Source organism: Sarcophilus harrisii, chromosome 1 (assembly GCF_902635505.1).
Source record: "Sarcophilus harrisii chromosome 1, mSarHar1.11, whole genome shotgun sequence".
NCBI classification, from domain to species: Eukaryota; Metazoa; Chordata; class Mammalia; order Dasyuromorphia; family Dasyuridae; genus Sarcophilus; species Sarcophilus harrisii.
In genome coordinates, this window is record NC_045426.1 from 543,683,569 (window position 1) to 543,703,572 (window position 20,004).

General features: G+C 32.7%; 1 protein-coding gene across 5 annotated transcripts in view; it reads left to right on the top strand.

Moving 5' to 3' along the window:
• Window positions 1-20,004, top strand: part of KIF13A (kinesin family member 13A) — a 247,494-nt gene that overhangs the window by 60,895 nt on the left and 166,595 nt on the right. The window contains exon 1 of one of the 5 annotated variants that reach the window (XM_031946805.1): window positions 7,849-8,042. The exons of the other annotated variants lie outside the window; for them this stretch is intronic. The gene's annotated coding sequence lies outside the window, so the exon portion shown is untranslated. Of the gene's footprint in view, window positions 1-7,848; window positions 8,043-20,004 lie in introns of those variants that run through there. 5 annotated transcript variants of the gene reach the window in all.

Below are 20,004 nucleotides of genomic sequence, written 5' to 3' on the forward strand. Positions count from 1 at the left end.
CACATATAACACATATCAGATGTTTGTAGGAGAGAAAATGTGAGTAATAAACTTTCCTTATTTTGCAGTCACCAGTATCCATTTTGAAAAATTGATGGAATAGTTCTGTTCTGCTCTCTTCCCCTCTTGGAGTTTTTCTCAAACATTATAGGAAAACTGTATAGATTAAATGTAGAACATTTTCTGAAAGTGGAAGATAATAGTAACAATACAATCCTTAAAAAGTCAATTTCATGATTTTAAGGAACTAGTTTATTGGACAGTATCATTTACAATATAGTCAGGGTTTCCTTCTCATATTAGCATTCGGAATGTCCTTATGCGCATAAATTTTTATAAGTACAGATTATACAGGGATTATCAAAGTCCTTTTAATCATGTTGTTTTCAATAACATCCATGATTTTTCCCCCAATACTTTGTTATCTTTCCATCTGTGACATCTTAAATCAATCACTTAAAGACCCTCAGCAAAGCATTTACAACATGAGCTACTTCTTTACACAGCTAAGTCTTCATTAATGCTGATAATCAGTTTTCTAAAATGACCTTGTGTATTCACATTTACTCTATTTAAACTTTTAATAAAATTTTAAATATATTTATTACTTCCATTCCAAAGGAAATATGGTGTTAATTCAAATAATGTGCCTTCAAGGAAATTAATTGTTTTTACTAGTTTGGGATCTTATTTGATCTGGCACAGTTATTCTATCTTTGCTTTCTATTTTTAATAAGAAATTTTGGAATGAGGAATTGAGGATTATACTAAGATTGTAAATTGTATGGCCCCTTCTGAATCCTTACTGCTCCTAGGTGATCCTACTATAATTCTTTTATCAAATCACTATTCCTCCATAGTGCTTCTTCCAAATCTTTTCATATCCCCCTTTTCCCTACTCTCTCAGCTGGGATCCTTGCCTCATATTTTTTTACTTAAAGCTTTTTATTTACAAAACATATGCATGGGTAATTTTTTCAACACTGAACCTTGCAAAACCTTTTGTTCCAAATTTTCCCCTTCTTCCCCCCACCCCAGTTTCTAGCCATTACAAAGAGGGCTGCCACTAACATTTTTGCACATGTGGGTCCCTTTGCCTCCTTTAGGATCCCTTTGGGATATAAGCCCAGTAGTAACACTGTTGGATTAAAGGTTATGCACAGTTTGATAACTTTTTGAGCATAGTTACAAATTGCTCTCCAGAATGGTTGGATCTGTTCACAGTTCCACCAACAATATATCAGTGTCCCAGTTTTCCCATATCCCCTCTAATATTGGTCACTATCTTAGCCAATCTGAGAGGTATGTAATGCTATCTCATAGTTGTCTTAATTTGCATTTCTCTGATCAATAGTGATTTGGCGCACCTTTTCATGTGACTACAAATAGTTTCAATTTCTTCATCTGAAAATTGTTTATATCCTTTGACTATTTATCAATTGGAGAATGGCTTGGACATTATAAATTTGAGACAGTTCTCTACATATTTTAGAAATGAGGCCTTTATTAGAACCTTTGGATGTAAAAATGTTTTCCCAGTTTATTGCTTTCCTTCTAACCTTGTCTGCATTAATTTTGTTTGTACAAAAACTTTTAAACTTAATAAAATCAAAATTATCTATTTTGTGATCAATAATGATCTCTAGTTCTTCTTTGGTCACAAATTCCTTCTCAGATCTGAGAGGTAAACTATCCTATGTTCTTCTAATTTGTTTATCATATCATTGTTTATGTCTAGGTCATGAACCCATTTTGACCTTATCTTGGTATATGGTGTTAGATGTGGGTCTATGTCTATTTTCTGCCATACTAGTTTCCAATTTTCCCAGCAATTTTTGTCAGATAGTGAATTCTTATCCCAAAAGCTGGGGTCTTTGGTTTTTCAAACACTACATTGCTATAGTTATTGAGTATTTTGTCCTATGAACCTAACCTATTCCACTAATCAACTTCTCTATTTCTTAGCCAGTACCAAATGGTTTTGATGACCTCTACTTTATAATGTAGTTTTAGATCTTGTACAGTTAGGCCACCTTCATTTGCTTTTATCTTCATTAATTCCTTTGAAATTCTTGACATTTTGTTCTTCCAGATGAATTTTGTTATTTTTTCTAGTTCAGTAAAATAGTTTCTTGGGAGCATGTTGTAGCTCTAAATGAATAGATTAGTTTAGGGAGTATTGTCATCTTTATTATATTTGCTCTACCTATCCAAGAGCACTTGGTATTTTTCCAGTTGCTTAGATCTAACTTTATTTGTGTGGAAAGTGTTTTGTAGTTTTGCTTATATACTTCCTGACTTTCCCTTGGCAGATAAATTCCAAAATATTTTATATTATCAACAGTTATTTTAAACGGAATTTCTCTTTGTATTTCTTGCTGTTGAATTTTGTTAGTGATGTATAAGAATGCTAATGATTTATGATTTTGTGTCCTGCAACTTTGCTAAACTTGCTTTTATTTCTAATAGCTTTTTAATTGATTCTCTGGGGTTTTCTAAGTATACCATCATATCATCTGCAAAGAGTGATAATTTGGTTTCCTCAATACTTACTCTTAATTCCTTTAATCTCCTTTTCATCTCTTATTGCCAAAGCTAGCATTTCTAATATAATATTGAATAGCAGTGGTGATAGTCGGCAAACTTGTTACACCCCTGATCTTATTGGAAATGGTTCTAGTTTATCCCCAATACATGTGATGTTTGCTAATGGTTTTAAATAAATGTTACTATTTTAAGAAAAAGTCCATTTATTCCTATAGTCTCTAGTGTTTTTAATAGGAATGCGTGTTGGAGTTTATTAAATGCTTTTTCTGCATCTATTGAGATAATCATATGGTTTTTGTTAACTTGGTTATTGATATAATAAATTATGCTAATAGTTTTCTTAATATTGAACCAGCCCTGAATTTATGGTATAAATCCTATTTGGTCATGATGCATTATCCTGGGGGTTATTGATTATCTGTCATCTCTTTGCTTATATTTAATTTAAGATTTTAACATCAATATTTATGAAAGAGATTGGTCTAAAATTTTCTTTCTCTAATTTTGTCCTACCTGGTTTAGGTATTAGTACCATGTCTGTATCATAAAAGGATTTTGGTAGGAGTCCTTCATTCTCTACCTTTTCAAATAGTTTATATAGTATTGGAGTAAATTGTTCTTTAAATGTTTGGTAGAATTCACATGTAAATCCATCTGGTCCTGGGGATTTTTTCTTAGGGAGTTGATTAATAGTTTGTTCTATTTCTTTTTCTAAAATGAGACTATTTAAGGTAATTACTTCCTCCTCTGTTAATCTGGGCAACCTATATTTTTTCATTTCACTTAGGTTATCAAATTTATTGGCATAAAGTTGGTCAAAGTAATTCCTGATTATTGCTCTAATTTCCTCTTCATTAGTGGAAAGTTCTTCCTTATCATTTTTAAGACTAACAATTGAGGATCCAAATCAGTTCCAATTGATCTGTAAAGAACAGAACCAGCTATACCAGAGAAAGAACACTGGGAAATGAATATGGACCGCAACATAACATTTCCACTCTATTAATGTTTGCTTGCATTTTTGTTTTTTTCTTCTCAGGTTGTTTTTACCTTCTTTCTAAATCCAATTTTTCTTGTGCAGCAAGATAACTGTATAAATATGTATACATACATTGTATTTAACATATACTTTAACATTTAACATGTATGGGACTACCTGCCATCTAGAGGAGAGGGTGAGGGGAAGAAAGCGAAAAGTTAGAACAGAAGGTTTTGCAAGGGTCAGTGTTGAAAAGTTACCCATGCATATGTTTTGTATATAAAAACCTATAATAAAAAATTATAATTAAAATTAAAAAAAAAAAGAAATTATCTTCTGTTGGTAATTTGCTGAACTCTCAATATTCGTGGCTTCTACTGGTCCAGCGCTATTTCAGAGGTTGAATTTTGTAATTAATGTGAGGGTATCAGGAGAGCTCAGAAAGAAGTGTGTGTCCTTTCCACCATGTTGGCTCCACACTCCCCCTTAAAATCTTTTTGAGAACATTTATGCTTTCATAAAATCAAAGTATATTTGGCGAAAATCATTGTAACAGCCTAAGCCACTGGAAAATAAAAATATTTTCTATGTGTATTTTTTTATCCAAAGGAAAAGTATCACTTTTTCATAACATCAGTTTAAAAGACCATAGTAATAAATTTCTTAAAGAATGAAAAAGTTAGCACTGGGTTAGCACTATTTGTTTTTTTTTTGTTTGTTTGTTTTTGTTTTTTTAATTTAATAGCCTTTTATTTACAGGTTATATGTATGGGTAACTTTACAGCATTAACAATTGCCAAACCTCTTGTTCCAATTTTTCACCTCTTACCCCCCACCCTCTCCCCCAGATGGCAGGATGACCAGTAGATATTAAATATAGTAAAATATAAATTAGATACACAATAAGTATACATGATTAAACCGTTATTTTGCTGTACAAAAAGAATCAGACTCTGAAATATTGTACAATTAGCTTGTGAAGGAAATCAAAAATGCAGGTGGGCATAAATATAGGGATTGGGAGTTCAATGTAATGGTTTTTAGTCATCACCCAGAGTTCTTTCTCTGGGCGTAGCTGGTTCAGTTCATTACTGCTCCATTGGAAATGATTTGGTTGATCTCCTTGCTGAGGATGGCCAGGTCCATCAGAACTGGTCATCATACAGTATTGTTGAAGTATATAATGATCTCCTGGTCCTGCTCATTTCACTCAGCATCAGTTTGTGTAAGTCTCTCCAGGCCTTTCTGAAATCATCCTGTTGGTCATTTCTTACAAAAAAATAATATTCCATAATATTCATATACCACAATTTATTCAGCCATTCTCCAATTGATGGGCATCCATTCAGTTTCCAGTTTCTAGCCACCACAAAGAGGGCTGCCACAAACATTCGGGGTTAGCACTATTTGACTTTATCTCTTAGTAAGAATAGAAGGCATCTTAGGTACACAGTATTTTTGTGATTAGTTCAAATGATTTGACTAGAATATGGATTTAGTTTCTATTGCTTGTTGATGGCTGATCTTGAATGGATTGTTTTGACTTGCTAGCCATCAATTTCCTTCATTGTAAATTAAAAGATCTGGATAACTAGCTATTTTCTAAGGTCATTTTCACTTCTGGCATTTTGTAAATCTACTGAGCAGCTGTGGAATTAACAGACATGTAGCATTTTAGCAACACTGTTTGACAGTCTAAATGAGCTTTTATTATGAATGTGGTTTCATTTCTAGCTTCTTGTCTCCTTCCTTAATTGTATAAATTCTATGACTTCTTTGCCTTTGGTCTTAAGTGGTTTTTACACCATCAATTATAATCTTCTAGAATTATATCTCCATGTTTATGACATCAGACTATTGCTATGGAAATGTTCATAACAAATTTCTACTTCATTGTAGAATCAAATACCATGGGTTACTATGGATTAAATTTTTGTTTGTGTTATTTTAAACATAGGGCAAGAATAAATAAGTTATATAGACAAAAGGTTTGGTTGTTGATTAGAGAATTTTCCTTCATCTGTTCCTCAAAATTTTTAGAGCACTGTTTGCTTTAGGAAGTGATAGTCTCAATTTTTCATTCTTAAAATCATTAAGTCATCATTAATACAAATAAATCCAAAGATATCTTCATTAATGTCCTGGGACTCTTTAGTTTTTGTTGGTGTTGTTTTTTTACATTCCACAATTTTATTTGACCCACCAAGTTGATGGTAAAAAAGGTGAATGGACCTAAGGCAAAGTTGGTGAGTGCACAAATTTTGTCTTCAGTCTCATTCTGTCCAGTGACTTTTCCTCCACTCTTTTTCTTCCTCCAATATTATTTTATTTTTCCAACTACAAATAAAGGTAGTTTTCACCACTCATTTTTATAAAACTTTGTATTCTAATTTTCTCTCCCTCCTTTTTTTTCCTCCCCAAGAGAGCAAGCAATCTAATATAAGTTAAATATGTGCAGTTATTTTAAACACATTTTCATATTTGTCATGTTGTGTAAGGAAAATCAAATCAAAAGTTTCTCACTCTTTAGTTAGGGCTTCCCCTCTTGTTTTTCTCTATAGAATTTAGGAAGAATTTGTTAGTTATTTACACTTCCTTTACTCTCAAGTGTTAGCATAATTGAAATTTTGCATTTCAAGTCTTTTATCTTGAATTGAATTGAAACAGTTATAGTGGGAAATATAGAAATTTCATCTTAGAATATGGAAACATTAACCCAGCTTCTTAAAGTTTACCAAGTTTTTGGCCTATTCTTCATTATATACAAATATATTTTATATCTCTTTCTAAATCTGATATTTTATTTAGTATTTAAGGATTATTTTTATGTAACAGTTTCCATCTGACATTGTGGACTGAACCCCTGTGTTTTATGATTTTTATCAAAAATATTGGAAGGTTTGTTAGAGTAAGGAGGAAATATAGGGGTCACCTGATCCAAGCCTGTTTGCTTCTATAATGAAATTTCTGACAAGTATGATACTAGAAAACATTGTCCTCATTATTGAGTGTTTGGGTAGTTTTCCTAGATCCAAAGTTTGAATCATCAATGCTACCAAATCATATTTTGTTTACTTATATTTAGACTTGCTTATTATCCCATAAAATTATTTGTGAGAATCATAAATCATATCTCCACTTTTCATTTTGGAAAACTATACAGAAAGTGATCAACACTGAGATTCATTTCTAATTGTTTTTAAGAAGGGTAAAGTAGTGGGAAAGATCCCTGAATTTAACAATAAGGGAACTGGGTTTAAACCCAGCTCTATGAAAATTAATTTATTATGTGATATTGGTCCATTCACTTAACCTTTCTGGGACTCAATTTCTTCATTTCCATAATGAAAATTGGGGTCTAGATGATCCGTAAGATCTCTTCAAAATTCAGAGCTGTAATGATGCTTCTGATCAACATTTCTGATTCACTGATCAACATTCTAGTGTTGGGTGACCTTGACTGCAAATTGCTTAGGGTTTATCTTGCTTTTTCTTTTACCACTTTTGAGGTTCTTAGAATTGGTAGTGATATTGATAATAAAAAGAACAAGTTCTATCTAAATTGGAAATTTAAAGTTTGTTACTAAGTTTAGCAGAATTCAGTTAGATGATAATTTCTCTTTCCCTTAATTTTCACTGACTTCATCCAATTTTCTCTTAACCTCAACTTGTACCTTGAGCTGAATAAAATACGTAGCATCAAAATTTCAGGAGATTGCCTTTTACTAAGAAAAGTTCCAAATGAGATGTACAACTTCTCTGTAAATTATAGATGCATGATTTCTCTATGTTGGTTATAAACATGATAAAAGTTTACACAAAATAAAATTTAGTGTTCAGATTGTTATTGTTCTTCCTTCATTTTTTTAATGTCTTTTTTTTTTTTTTAATTTAATAGCCTTTTATTTACAGGTTATATGTATGGGTAACTTTACAGCATTGACAATTGCCGAACCTCTTGTTCCAATTTTTCCTCTCCTTCCCCCCCACCCCCTCCCCCAGATGGCAGGATGACCAGTAGATGTTAAATATATTAAAATATAAATTAGATACACAATAAGTATACATGACCAAACCGTTATTTTGCTGTACAAAAAGAATTGGACTCTGAAATATTGTACAATTAGCCTGTGAAGGAAATCCAAAATGCAGGTGGGCAAAAATATAGGGATTGGGAATTCAATGTAATGGTTTTTAGTCATCTCACAGAGTTCTTTCGCTGGGCGTGGCTGATTCCATTCATTACTGCTCCATTCTTCCTTCATTTTTGAAGAGGATCAATGCCAACATGTCTTGACTTATGTATAAATTGGATTTAAGTGAGGCATTGTTGCACAAAGTTGTCAGACTTTCTCACTTTCAAAGTCATTGAGGTCTTGGGTTAGGACAAAAGTCAAGATGACTGGTGAAGGCCCAGGATGTACTAGATGACTTTGACATCTTCCATTTCAAACCAAGCTCAGTACAGAGTAAAAGGAACACTCTTGTTTAGGTGCTGGAATGTTTGGTAGACAGGGTAAGTTTCTAAGTAACTTCAATAGATTTACAATTCAGACAGAATAAGTGTAGTGGAAGGGATGCTCACATGGATGTCTTTTAGTTTTAAAACTATAACTTTAAAGACTGTTGTAGCTATTCACCGATTTAGAAAAGAAAGCTTTTACACTCTAGTGTATATAAATCATTAATTTAGTTAACAAGTGGGCTTCATTTCTTGTTGAATGTTGTTTTAATTATATAACTCATTTTCCCCAAATGATCACAAAGACTTTTAGGACCATAATAATTGAGTAGTCTATATATAAGATTTAGCTAATTGATTTTAAGCTAAACTATCATCAGTGCTAAAAATTTTTTTTAAATTTGTTTTAAGATTCAAGAATTCAGTGTATAAATATTTTTACCTATTTAAGATAGTCAATAGTAGAATATCAGTATTGTTAGGATGTCTAGAATTTTTCTCTATTATATTAATATATGATTATGTGCATTAAATATAAGAAAAACAATTATTAACAGCCTTTTAGGGAAGTGTCTCTCAATCAAAAATAAATTGAAAACACAGAAGCCTCCATTCTCTGAGATATTCTGACGATTCAGGTTTCTTTTGATTCCATGACTACCTCCAACTCCACCCAAGGAGCTTGGCAGCAGTCTCTAGTTATTGTTTATCAAGAATTCTCTGAGGGAGAAGCAAGATATCCGACTGATATTGTTCATCCTACAATAATGGTCATCCTGACAACACCACGAAGTTCCCTTTCCAATACTGTGTCTCCAGGAAGTTAAAGTGCTAACTGTCTCTATGGATCTGTCTCATATCCTCTATGTGTGAAACATGACATCTTACCTAAGGAATTTGTGCAGTCTTTAAGCCTGTTACTTCACTGTGTATTTCCTCTACACTAGTAAATAAGATCAGCATTTCTGATCCTCCCCCATTGTCTATTGGTCTGTCCCATATAATTAAGCATTAATTTATATTCTGTTTTGTGATTTTCTTAAATTGTTTCATGTAAGTTCATCAGTTTAATTCAATGAGTGTTTGTAAAGTACTTAAGCAAAGTGTTATGTTAGGCAGCCACTTGTTCATCATGTCCTACTCTATGAGAATTCATGGGGTTTTCTTGGCAAAGATTCTGGAATGATTTGCCCTTTCCCTCTCCAATGTGATCTGTCAGGTCCGAGGACCTGAAGTTAAGTGACTTCCTCAGGGTCAGGAGATTGGGTTCAAACTTAGATTTTGCTGATTCCAGACCTTGTGCTCTATCCATTGTCCACTTAGCTGTCCCTTAGGCAGGCACTGGGGGTACAAAAATGAAAACAAAACAAGGAAGCTTAAAATATATAGAAGTTAGAAGGCAGAATATGAGAAATGTATAAGGAGAATTCCAAATAGAATTGCTTTTTCCAAACAATTGCTTTCAGAAATTCAAGGAGGGAGAAAGATACCTGAATTAGATTTTGAAGAAAGGGAAGAGTTTTAACAGGCAAAGAATGGTGGTGGTTTTAATGGTGGTGGTAATGACTGGGAAAGTTTATCCCAGGTTTTGGGGGGAAAAAAGGTATGAAGAAACTCATAAATGTAGGAGAAGGCAGAATGGAGAAAAAAAAAAGAGGGTCGCATTGACCTTTGATTGGAATTGGAGTTGTTATTTGGCATCTTTTGGTGGCTTCAGATGCAATGGGATATCTTGGTCTTTTTAAACTAAAATCTTTCCCAGGTCTCACTTAAGATGGAAGCAATGCCCAATCAGTGATTAAGGATAAGTAAAAAATGAAGCAGAGAATGGCCTTTTTTACCTAGTTTAAAAAAAAAAAAAAAAAAAAAAACTTCATTCTGAGAGAGGATGACCCTCAGAATTTCTGGCCAAAACAACTTTTTGAATTCTGAAATAGAAGACATGATCAATGGTACTGAATGCTTCAGAAATGTCACAGAGAAGGAGTATTGTCGGGGAAGAAAACTGGATTTGTCATTGAGGAACTTTATGATAACCTTGTGGAAAACAGTTTAGTAGTGATAGAGAGAAGCTCCTTAAATGCGGGTGCCATTTCTTGGATTTTCAACTATGCCTAGTACAGATATATTGAACATAGGTGCTCAATAAATTCTTGCCAATTGATTTTCATGTTATAAAAAAATATATAGCACATTTAATAAATTAGATTTTTTTTAAAGGTTTCACAAGTGCAATATTGTGAATATTTGAGAATTTATTTTTGGGGGGAGTCTCATTCAACATTATATAATTTGAAAGCATTTCCACAATTCATATAGCATACTTCACACTGCTATGGTATTGCAAGAGAAAGAGAAATACTTCAGTATTTTATCTCAATGCCCTTTAAAGATTGATGGCCAAATATAGTTAAGAATCGTACAAGTGGAGAAGGGTTAAAAGAAGTTGCAGTCTGCATCTTGAATGGAGAAGTAGTCTCACTAAAATAATCAGATTCATCAAAGTAAATATTATTATAAAATGTGCTGCATTTCAGATACATATGAGGTAATGTGTCTTCCCACCCACATATTTTTTGAAGTATGATTTATAATTATGAAACTGGTAATGTTAGAAAAGTGAACTTTTGGAGTTTGTAGTGATTCAGTTCTGCTACATGAATGGGTATAGATGATTTTAAAATAAGTTATTGGAAAAGGCAATAAGATCTGATATGCACTATGTGTTGATCCTTGCAATTCAGTTAACAATTGCTGTTTAAAAAGTGAGTTAATGAGTTGTATAAGTCAGATGTACCTTCTCTTGACAGGTTTTGTTTGAAGCACAAATTTTTTTCTTTTTAGTTACTGGTTATGATATGTGATGGCTCTGGAATGCTCACATGGTCATATTGTTTGTAATTACAACATTTAGTCATAAAGTTGTTTATAGTGTCTGCACTGCTGCTGTTCTTTTAACATTTCCATTATACATTCCTAAGTTCCAGTTGCACAAGTTAGTTATTTAAAGTGCAACCAAGTTTGAAATTTTATATTATGACTTGGGTATCTTCATATGGTCTCATATATATATATGTTTTTTTCCCCCTTTTCTCCTCTTAAATAAAAAGTGAAGATTCCTAAGCTGTGGATATTGATTAAGTTACAGGTAATATATTTAAGTGGCATTATCTTATTGCAGATAATACATTTGTTATATGTAGAATGGAGGATATACTCATTTTAGAATGGGGGATACAATCATTACCTCAGGATCTTAGGTAAAATGGTTTGGAAAGTACCATATAGAACCAGAAAAAAATAAGGTAAACAATCTGACATGTATTATTTACTTTTCAAACTCCCTTCTTTATAATATAATGTATTGTGTTTCAATGTTAACAGAGTGAAGTTCTGGTCCTACTCCAAATTTTTCTGACCCATGTTCTCCAGCCTAAAAGTTAAGAGACTGTGCTTTGTAGAAAAAGTCAAATCTTTGTATTTACAAGAGATTAGAATATGGTACATGTGCTTGTGTGAGTAGAATGGTGCAGAGCATGATTTCTCCCTTTTCTTCTGGATGTGGTGGTTACTAATTTGGCTGGTATCAGGGGAAAACTTAGATGAAGAGGAACAAATGTCCTGAGCTGGCTCCATCGGTATACTTCCTGGATTTCCATGTGTTATTTATTCTAGATTGCCAGCTTTCTTGTGATCCCAGAAATGTTTTGAATTTCACTGTTTCTAATTTACATGTCCTGTAGGAAATGACAGGTATACCTTTTCTTTCCCAATGAGAGTATATAAAGATCATTATTTTTTAGATTAGAGAAGACTGAACTGGAAATTTTAAATTTTTGTTAAGAATTAGGAAAGAAAAAAAGTCTCTCAAATATAGAAAGGCACACAAGTGAATATACACAAGCACAGTTCACTCATCCAAACTAACAAAATAATATTAACTAGAACAATTTATGTAGTGTAGGGTTGGTGATTGCTGTCTTTGTGTTGTCTATAGTAGAGGCCTAACAAGATACTCTGCTTTCTTGTTTGAAGTAGGTTTTAATGCTTTTTAGTCTACTGAAAGCTCCAGTCTCAATTCCATGAAGTTCAACAAAGATTTATTAAGCTCCTACTATGTACAGGACATAGTGGAGGCAGTACATCTCCAAGGCAGTGGAGATATAAAAATTAAAATTACACAATTTGTCCTTGAAGAACTTACTACTGCAGGGATGCAACAAAAACAATGATAGGGACATAGCCTTTTCTAAATAGTGGGCTTTTTAAGCAGCATAGGCTTGAACAAATGGAATAAATTAATTTCATTTTTAAAGTAAACAATAATGAAGACAGTGGCCAATAAATTCTTGCTGCTACTTTTGAATTTTACTGCCTTTATAACGAGGAAATGGAAAGTATAAACTACCTATACATTTATATCATAAAGAAAAAGTAGTTTGCCTCTGCAGTTTCTTGTTAATTCTGCAAAAGATAGCATTGTTAGCCTTTTATTCTCAACTAGTGACTTCAAATAGTATTTATTCTTTGTGAAGGTAGTCTTCTTAATTTAGTCCACATCCACTAGAACAGTGAGCTCCTGCCCATCAGGTTTGGTGGTTTTCATGGTCTCTTGACTGTAACAGATTCACAAAAGGTATTTCTCCTCTCTTGGATATTAAACTTATCTCTCAAAAATAGTATTGGAGAAACTTCTCTTCATCATTATTCTGTACATGTATATTTACTTTATACTGCTTTGTAGAAGAACTCCCAGTGGAGACTAGCCATTCTTTGAGCCTTGATGACATTAATTTATCTTGATATCAACCAGGAATTGGATGCTGAACTGTGGAATAGTTGGCATTATGGCTTAGGTTTCATATATAGGGATATATAGGGTTTGGGGGATAAGGAGGTATCCTTTCAGCTTCACCTGTGCTGCATTGTTGGCAATATTTTTTCACAAGTGTCAGTCACAAAAATAGATCCCTAATTTATCTTTAAAATGAACTGTTCTTAATTTTCTTATTAAGGTATTTCCTTAATAGGTACTTAATCTCACTAATAAATCTTATGAGTAAATGAATATGAAATGACAATAGTGAATTAGACATTGGGGTTTATAGAATATGAGATTATTTTCATTTTTTTTATGTTCTTCAATTAGCAAGCTTTCAAAAACTTCACTGGCCAGTGAAGTTATACAAAGGCTTTTAGACGCATAAAGCATTATTTAGCTTCTGCTTTAATGAAAAATTTTCAATAATTTTCCTATCCCCAAAACTAAGTTTGGATCCTTGAGATTGAGAAAAGGAAGCTATGTCCTAACTTTTGCCAAGAATATGATTTTAAAGCTCATTTCCAGAGATTGGCTTGTCTTTTAAATATGCAACCAGAACTCTTAGAAGAATTTGCTAGTTTCTCTTGATTTAATTTGCTGGTTGAGGTTTTTTTTTTTTTTTTTTTTTTTTTTTTTTTTTATAATTCCAGACTTTGCTCTTAATTATTTTATTTACCTGACATTTAATTCAACATATTTTAAGCATTTTTATGCCATTTTTATCAGTTGGGCATTTCTCTGATGACATTTTTATGCCATTCAGAAATGCATATGTGCTTCTTTATTCATAATCTATTTCATTGTGCTCACAACACTTCATACTTCTCATTGCTTTTGTGTATCTCCCATGATAGATTCTTTTGAGACTGGTATTCTATGATCTATAACCATATAATATCATTGAAAGAATATTGTATGTATTTTAATATGTACCTTAGTTTCAGGAAGAAACCTTTGAGCCCATAGAACATTGAGCCTATTCTTCTTCCATTCATTTCTGAATGTAAAGGGATATAAAGGAAGGCTTCCAGTATGTTGATATGATCCATCTCTACAAGGAGATTTACAGGAGGCTTCAGAGGAGATTCATAAAAGTTGTTAGTTGAGTTGTTATCCTTGGAGAGTATACTGATGAGAGCATATCATTATAGTAATGAAACATGTCCTGAAAAATATAAGCATTTTCTTAAACACTTCTTAAAAAAACAATCTCCTGGAAGAGGTTTCTATAATATCAGCTTGATCTTTTTTAGATTTTATTGACATAGAATTATTAAGAACTATTTTAATTTAATGTACTAATTATTAAGAACTATATTAGTTGATCTTACTAATAGTTGGCTAAAATTTTTTTTACAAGGTTTGTTGATGTGTGAGTGTAGAGGTATATTTGATTGATTAATGTGTACTGTTCAGTTTGAATACAGTAGTTGGTTAAAGATTTTGCCTCTCTGAGTTCCACTTCTCAAAACTTCTTTCTCTTTCCTTATAGCTTATTTTTTCTAACAGCCCAGTATTTTCTCTAGGAAGTTGCTAGTAGATACATACATAATTTTATACACACACACACACACACACACATATATGTGAATGAAATAAATAGATATGTTTTTATGTATTGAACTATGTCAGTAGTAAACAAACAGTAAACAAACAGTAAAGAGAAGAAAAACAAATACAGGTTAACTTTTGGATAGCATTTTACCAAGTGTCTTAACAGTAGTACTAATTATACAAAATACTGGTTCTTATTTTCTCTTATTCTTCTTTTGTGGCCATCTGCCTTTTGTGTCTGTCATTTTTCCTCTTCCTTTTCCCAGAATTCATTCACCCTTCTACTTTTATCCTGGTATGTCTTCCTGATATTTTTTGTACACTATTATGTTCTGTTTAAAAAGGATTCATTGTTTGTATAGTACTTTACAATACTTTGAGACTTGAACAAAAAGGAGTACTGATCTCAACAGAAACTTAAACTTGAAGTAGGAATCCTAAGTCTCTTCTTCCTCCCCCTCAAATGTAGCTTGATTTAACAGATCATAGTAGCTAAGTCTTAGGGAAATTCAGAATTCATTTAAGTACAAGAAGGTTCTATTGTTTTAAGGATCAGCCCCAAAAGGAGATTAAAAGAGTGAGCAAGAAGAAAATAAAAGTATTGAAGAGAGTCAGAAGGGTATTGTATAATGTACTAGAACTCAGATGACTTTACTGACACAGATTTGAACATTTTTAGTAGTGGGTCCTTCCTGAGTTGCTATGGCCAAAATAAATCATCTAGTGGCTAATCTTTTCACTGCTGAATCTCTCTAAACTTACTTTAAAAAGTATTCAATAGGTCTCCAGGATAAGGAAAAGGTAATGGGAATTTCTGGTTTAATCAAAAAGATGTTGAATTCTGAACTATTGAATGCTTCATCATAATCAAAGATAAATCTCATTAAAGACTTCTGGCCAATTAAAATTTTGTGAGGGGTTGCTGCTAATGTTCCTTTGCTGGTACTTAGCAAGAAGGACCACAAATTTAGCAAGTCTGGTTAGTTACTCTTTGACACTAAAATGCTGGGCCTAGATCTGGCTAAACCTTTCAGAAAGAACTATGTCAATTTAGAACCACCTCTCTAAGTAGTCAACTTTTGTTAGTAGGAATCCCCCTGATTCTGGATCATACTTGATCCTAGGAAGGAGAAGTTCTTAAGAATGTTATCCTGATTTTCAGAGAAGAGAAGAGAATGTTCTCTACAAACTAACTATAGGCCAACTTTGATTTATATTACAGAAATTTTCTAACCATATATTTTTTTTAATTAAAGCTTTTTATTTTTCAAAATATATGCGTGGACAATTCTTCAACATTAGCCCTTGCAAAACCTTGTATTCTAATTCCCCCTCCCCGCCTTTCCCCACACCCTCCCCTAGATGGCAAGTAGGATTATATTATTTTAAAGTTGAATTTTAAGAGCCATTCCCCAATTGAAAAATGATTAAAAGATATCTAACTATGCCCAAAGGCTATAAAAACATGCATATCCTTTGACCTAACAATCTCACTACTAGGCATAACCCCCCTCCCCAATTTTTTTTAAAAGAAAATATACAAATTGTATATACACACATACATACATACAAAAATATTTATAATAACTCTCTTCTCAGAACAAAGAGTTTGAAATTGAGGCAATGCCCATCAATGGAGGAATGGCTGAATAAATTGTGGTATGTGATTATGATGGAATATTATTATTCTATGGGAAATGATGAACAGTATAATCTCAGAAAACTTGGAAAGTCCTCTATGAACTCAAGCAAAAGTGAAATGTACTGTGTAAAAAGTAATAGCAATGTTGTGGGATGATCAGCTGTGGGTGACTTTGCTATTCTTAGTAATATAATGATCCAAGACTATTTTGAAGGACTTTTGATGAAAACTGTCATCCATACCCAGAAAAAGAACTGATTGTGTCTGAAATACAAATTGAAGCATATTCTTTTTTTAACTTTATTTTTCTTGAGGATTTTTTGAGGGAATTGAAAGGGAGAAGAGATCTTTGTTTTCTTTTACAATGTGACTTGTGAAAATGTTTTGTATACCTTCATGTACTTTCTTAAAGAGGGGTGGAAGTGGGGAAGAAGGGAGAGAATCTCAAACTCAAAGTTTTAATAACTAATTAAAGATTGCTTTACATGTAACTGGGGAAAAATTAAATAGAATTTTATTCATATCTTTTGTTTTATATCATTTACCTCTCCCTTGGTATGTCATGACGAATAATTTTTTTTAAGAATAAGAAGAGGAAAAAAATCAGCAAAACACCAGCCAACATATTGGAAAAGATGTTATATGTATTGTTCCAAAGCATAGATCCTTATTTCTGCAAAAGAGTAAGGAGAAAGTCTTCTTTTAAGACATTCACTTTTGGTTTGGTTTTGTTGTTATTATTGTTTTTTGTTGGTTCTTTTCATTTGTATTTTTGATCAAGTATTTTTATTGTTATTAAAGGATCATAGGTTGAAAGATGGAAGGGATCTTATAAGCCACTGAGCTACTCACACAGCTAGTCAGTATGAGAGGTGTGATTTGACCCCAAATCTTCCTAACTTCAAATTTAATGCCCCATCCATTCTTTAGACCATACTTGTTGAATAAATGGAAGAAAGATCAATAATCCATAAGTTCTAGTATGTCTCTGAAACATACTTGAATGCTAGGTTAATTTTAATTCTTTTCTAGGAAGAATTACTATAGTATCACATTAGGGAAATGCTTTAAATGAATTGCCTAGCTTTTCTCAAAAGTGTTTGACAAGTTTTTCATGCTGTTTCTTGTGGAGAAATGGAGAGATATCAAAATGGAGAGGTATCACCTAGGTAATATGGCAGTTAGATGGATCTGAAATTATTTGAATTCTCAGTTTCAAGGGGTTGATAGTTTGATGTCTACTGGGAAGTTTCTGTTGATATGATCAAGGATTTGTTCTTAGCTTTGTACTATTCATTTTTATATTCTTTCAGTTTTATCCATGAAGCTGTGTATGGCACATTTATCAAATTTGCTGATGACAGAGTTTGATGACAAGAGTTTATCTCTTTAAGAATCCAAATTTAGAATATTAGTCTGGCTGCTTGTATGATATATGGTACTCAATATGTGTGTGTGTGTGTGTGTGTTGTGTATATATATGTCTTATACTTGGTTTCAAAAAAGCAACTTTGCAGGAGGAATGAGTAGGTAGTACTTGATCTGAAAAAATATCTGGAAGTTTTAGTGGGTTTCAGTTTATTTTAAGTCATCAGTATACTATGATATCAAAAAATCTAATAAGAGTTTTAGCTACATTGAGAGGCAGTGTGCAGAGATAGTAAGTTTACCCTGTCCTACTATGACTACCTTTGAAATATTTTACCTAGTTCTACCATATTTCAAGAAGAATGTTGCTAATCTGGAGATGAGCCAGAAGAAAGCAATCAAGAAGGTGAAGTGCCTTGAGATCATGCCATATGAGCATTGGCTGAAGTAGGAATGTTTGTTGTGGAAAAGAGAAGACTTGAATACAGGGGAAGGGAGGAGGACATAAAACATCAGTTCATAAGTCTTTGAAGGTCATTATTTTGAAAGAATAATTAATTTATTATATTTGGCCACAGTGGGTAAAATTAGGGAAAGTTAAGTGGCAACTGTAAAGAGATCACTTTTGACTGGGTGTAAGGAAAACTTCATAACAATTAGTTGCCTCAAAACAGATTAGACTATTTTGATAAGTACTGAATTATTCATCCTAGGTGTTGAAACTGAAGTTAAATGGCCACTGGTCTGAGATGTGGGTTGAACTAGATGAGTGCTTGGTTCCTGTCAGCTCTAATTGCCATTCTGATTGTTTGATCCTAAGAATAAAGATTTGTTTTTGGCTTCTCTTTGATTTATTTTATCTATATTTCTTTGGTGTAGAATTATAATTCAGTTTGTACAGTATCAAGCATTAGGAATGATGTGTAATCAATCCAAATTTCTTGAGTTATTTCTAAAGAAGGCAGAAATCCTTGATGGAATTTAAAGTTGGATGTTTGCCAACCAAGCACCAAAAGACTGCCACTAGAATTACACTAACTTTGGGAATGTGGTCTGTTTCTTGATTTTAGTCTCCCTGCCTTTCTCCCTTTCACCTCAGCCATAGCCTTGTTTCTTTTGAATTGTTGGCATTCCCATTGTGTTGCCTACTTAAGGAGCTAGACAGAATGAGCACACCCCAATGGTTAGATTTAAAAGGGCCTCTAGGTCAGCCAGGCTTCAAATAAGAGAAAATATTTGATCTTTGGAATTTATTTTAATATTTGGAGAAATTTGTATCTAACTTTGCCTGTCTGATTGTTTTAACAAACTATGGAATATTTGAAATAGAGAGAACAACAGATCCTATCACAAGTATGTTGCTTGTGCCAACTTGGAAAACAGGTCTCTATTTAACTATGTATTTTTTCCTTTATAAATTGGCTGGTGGAGAACACTTAGTTTCTTAAAACTTATGTATATCCATTGTTCATAAAGTGTCAGGTTTGCAAAATAAATTCATGTCTTTCCTTTTAGCATGGATTCTCCCTCGGCATTTTTTGGTAAAATGAATTCTAATTTAATTTTAGGAATCTATCTATCTATCTATATATGTATATATATATGTGTGTGTGTGTGTGTGTGTGTATTTAAAAGCATTGTGGGAAATAACATGCTATAGAAATTTGTTCCCACAAGAACAAGAAACACTCAAAGGCACAGGCTATGTATTGCTTGGCAAGTGTTTTTGTGTAAGCATTTATATAATTCTTATGTATATATAACAGTGTTTTGCTTTTGTTTCATTCTAATTTCCTTTTGTTTTATAATTTTTTTTTTCAGATTTAAGTAAAGGAGAAAAAGTAAAATGGGAGTCAGTGACCTCACTTCACCTTTTTTAAAAAAAAGACATGTTGAAAAATGTATAAACACTAGAGGTTTGGGTGTTATTAGGGAAGATTTGACCAAAGTCATAGTACCTTGGAATGAAATGAGGTACAAAGAAATTACTCAACAATTTCTTTAAAAGAAGGTTTACATAGCCAAAGCACAAAAATGATACTTAAAAAGCATGCTTCAGCACTTAGCTTGAATAGACATATCCCCTTTTTATCTTTGTGGAAATACATCTAGTCAGCCAAACTGGAATCTGGGGAGTCTGAAATGTCCGAACTCTACATGGGTGGGCCTTTTTATGCCCTTGAGTTACCAGAAAAACCACATTAAAGTGACCAGAAATTCCCAGGAAACTTAAAACTCCCCATGGACCAATTAAATCCTGAGGACAGCTTTGTTTCCTTTCAAGGAAAAATTAACCTAAATTCAATGGGGTAAAAAGCTATTATTGCCTCTTCCACAGGTCTGTGACATTATGTGTCTTCACCTTTTGCATGTTGTGAGAGTATGTTTTAGCTTGTGTGTGAGCCATCACTCTTCTAACTCCTGCCCTTTAACAGGAAAATAGCAAACTCTTAATTATCTGGACTACTTGGAGATAGGCATTGCATAATTAAATGAAATCCATAGGTAATTTTGCTCAAAAAGAGGACAGAAGAATAGAAACCACTGGATAGTTGATTATAGACAGTAATAAGTTCCTGAACATTTGAAAGTTGGCTGTATTTTCTGTCACGATCAGAGAGAAAAATATA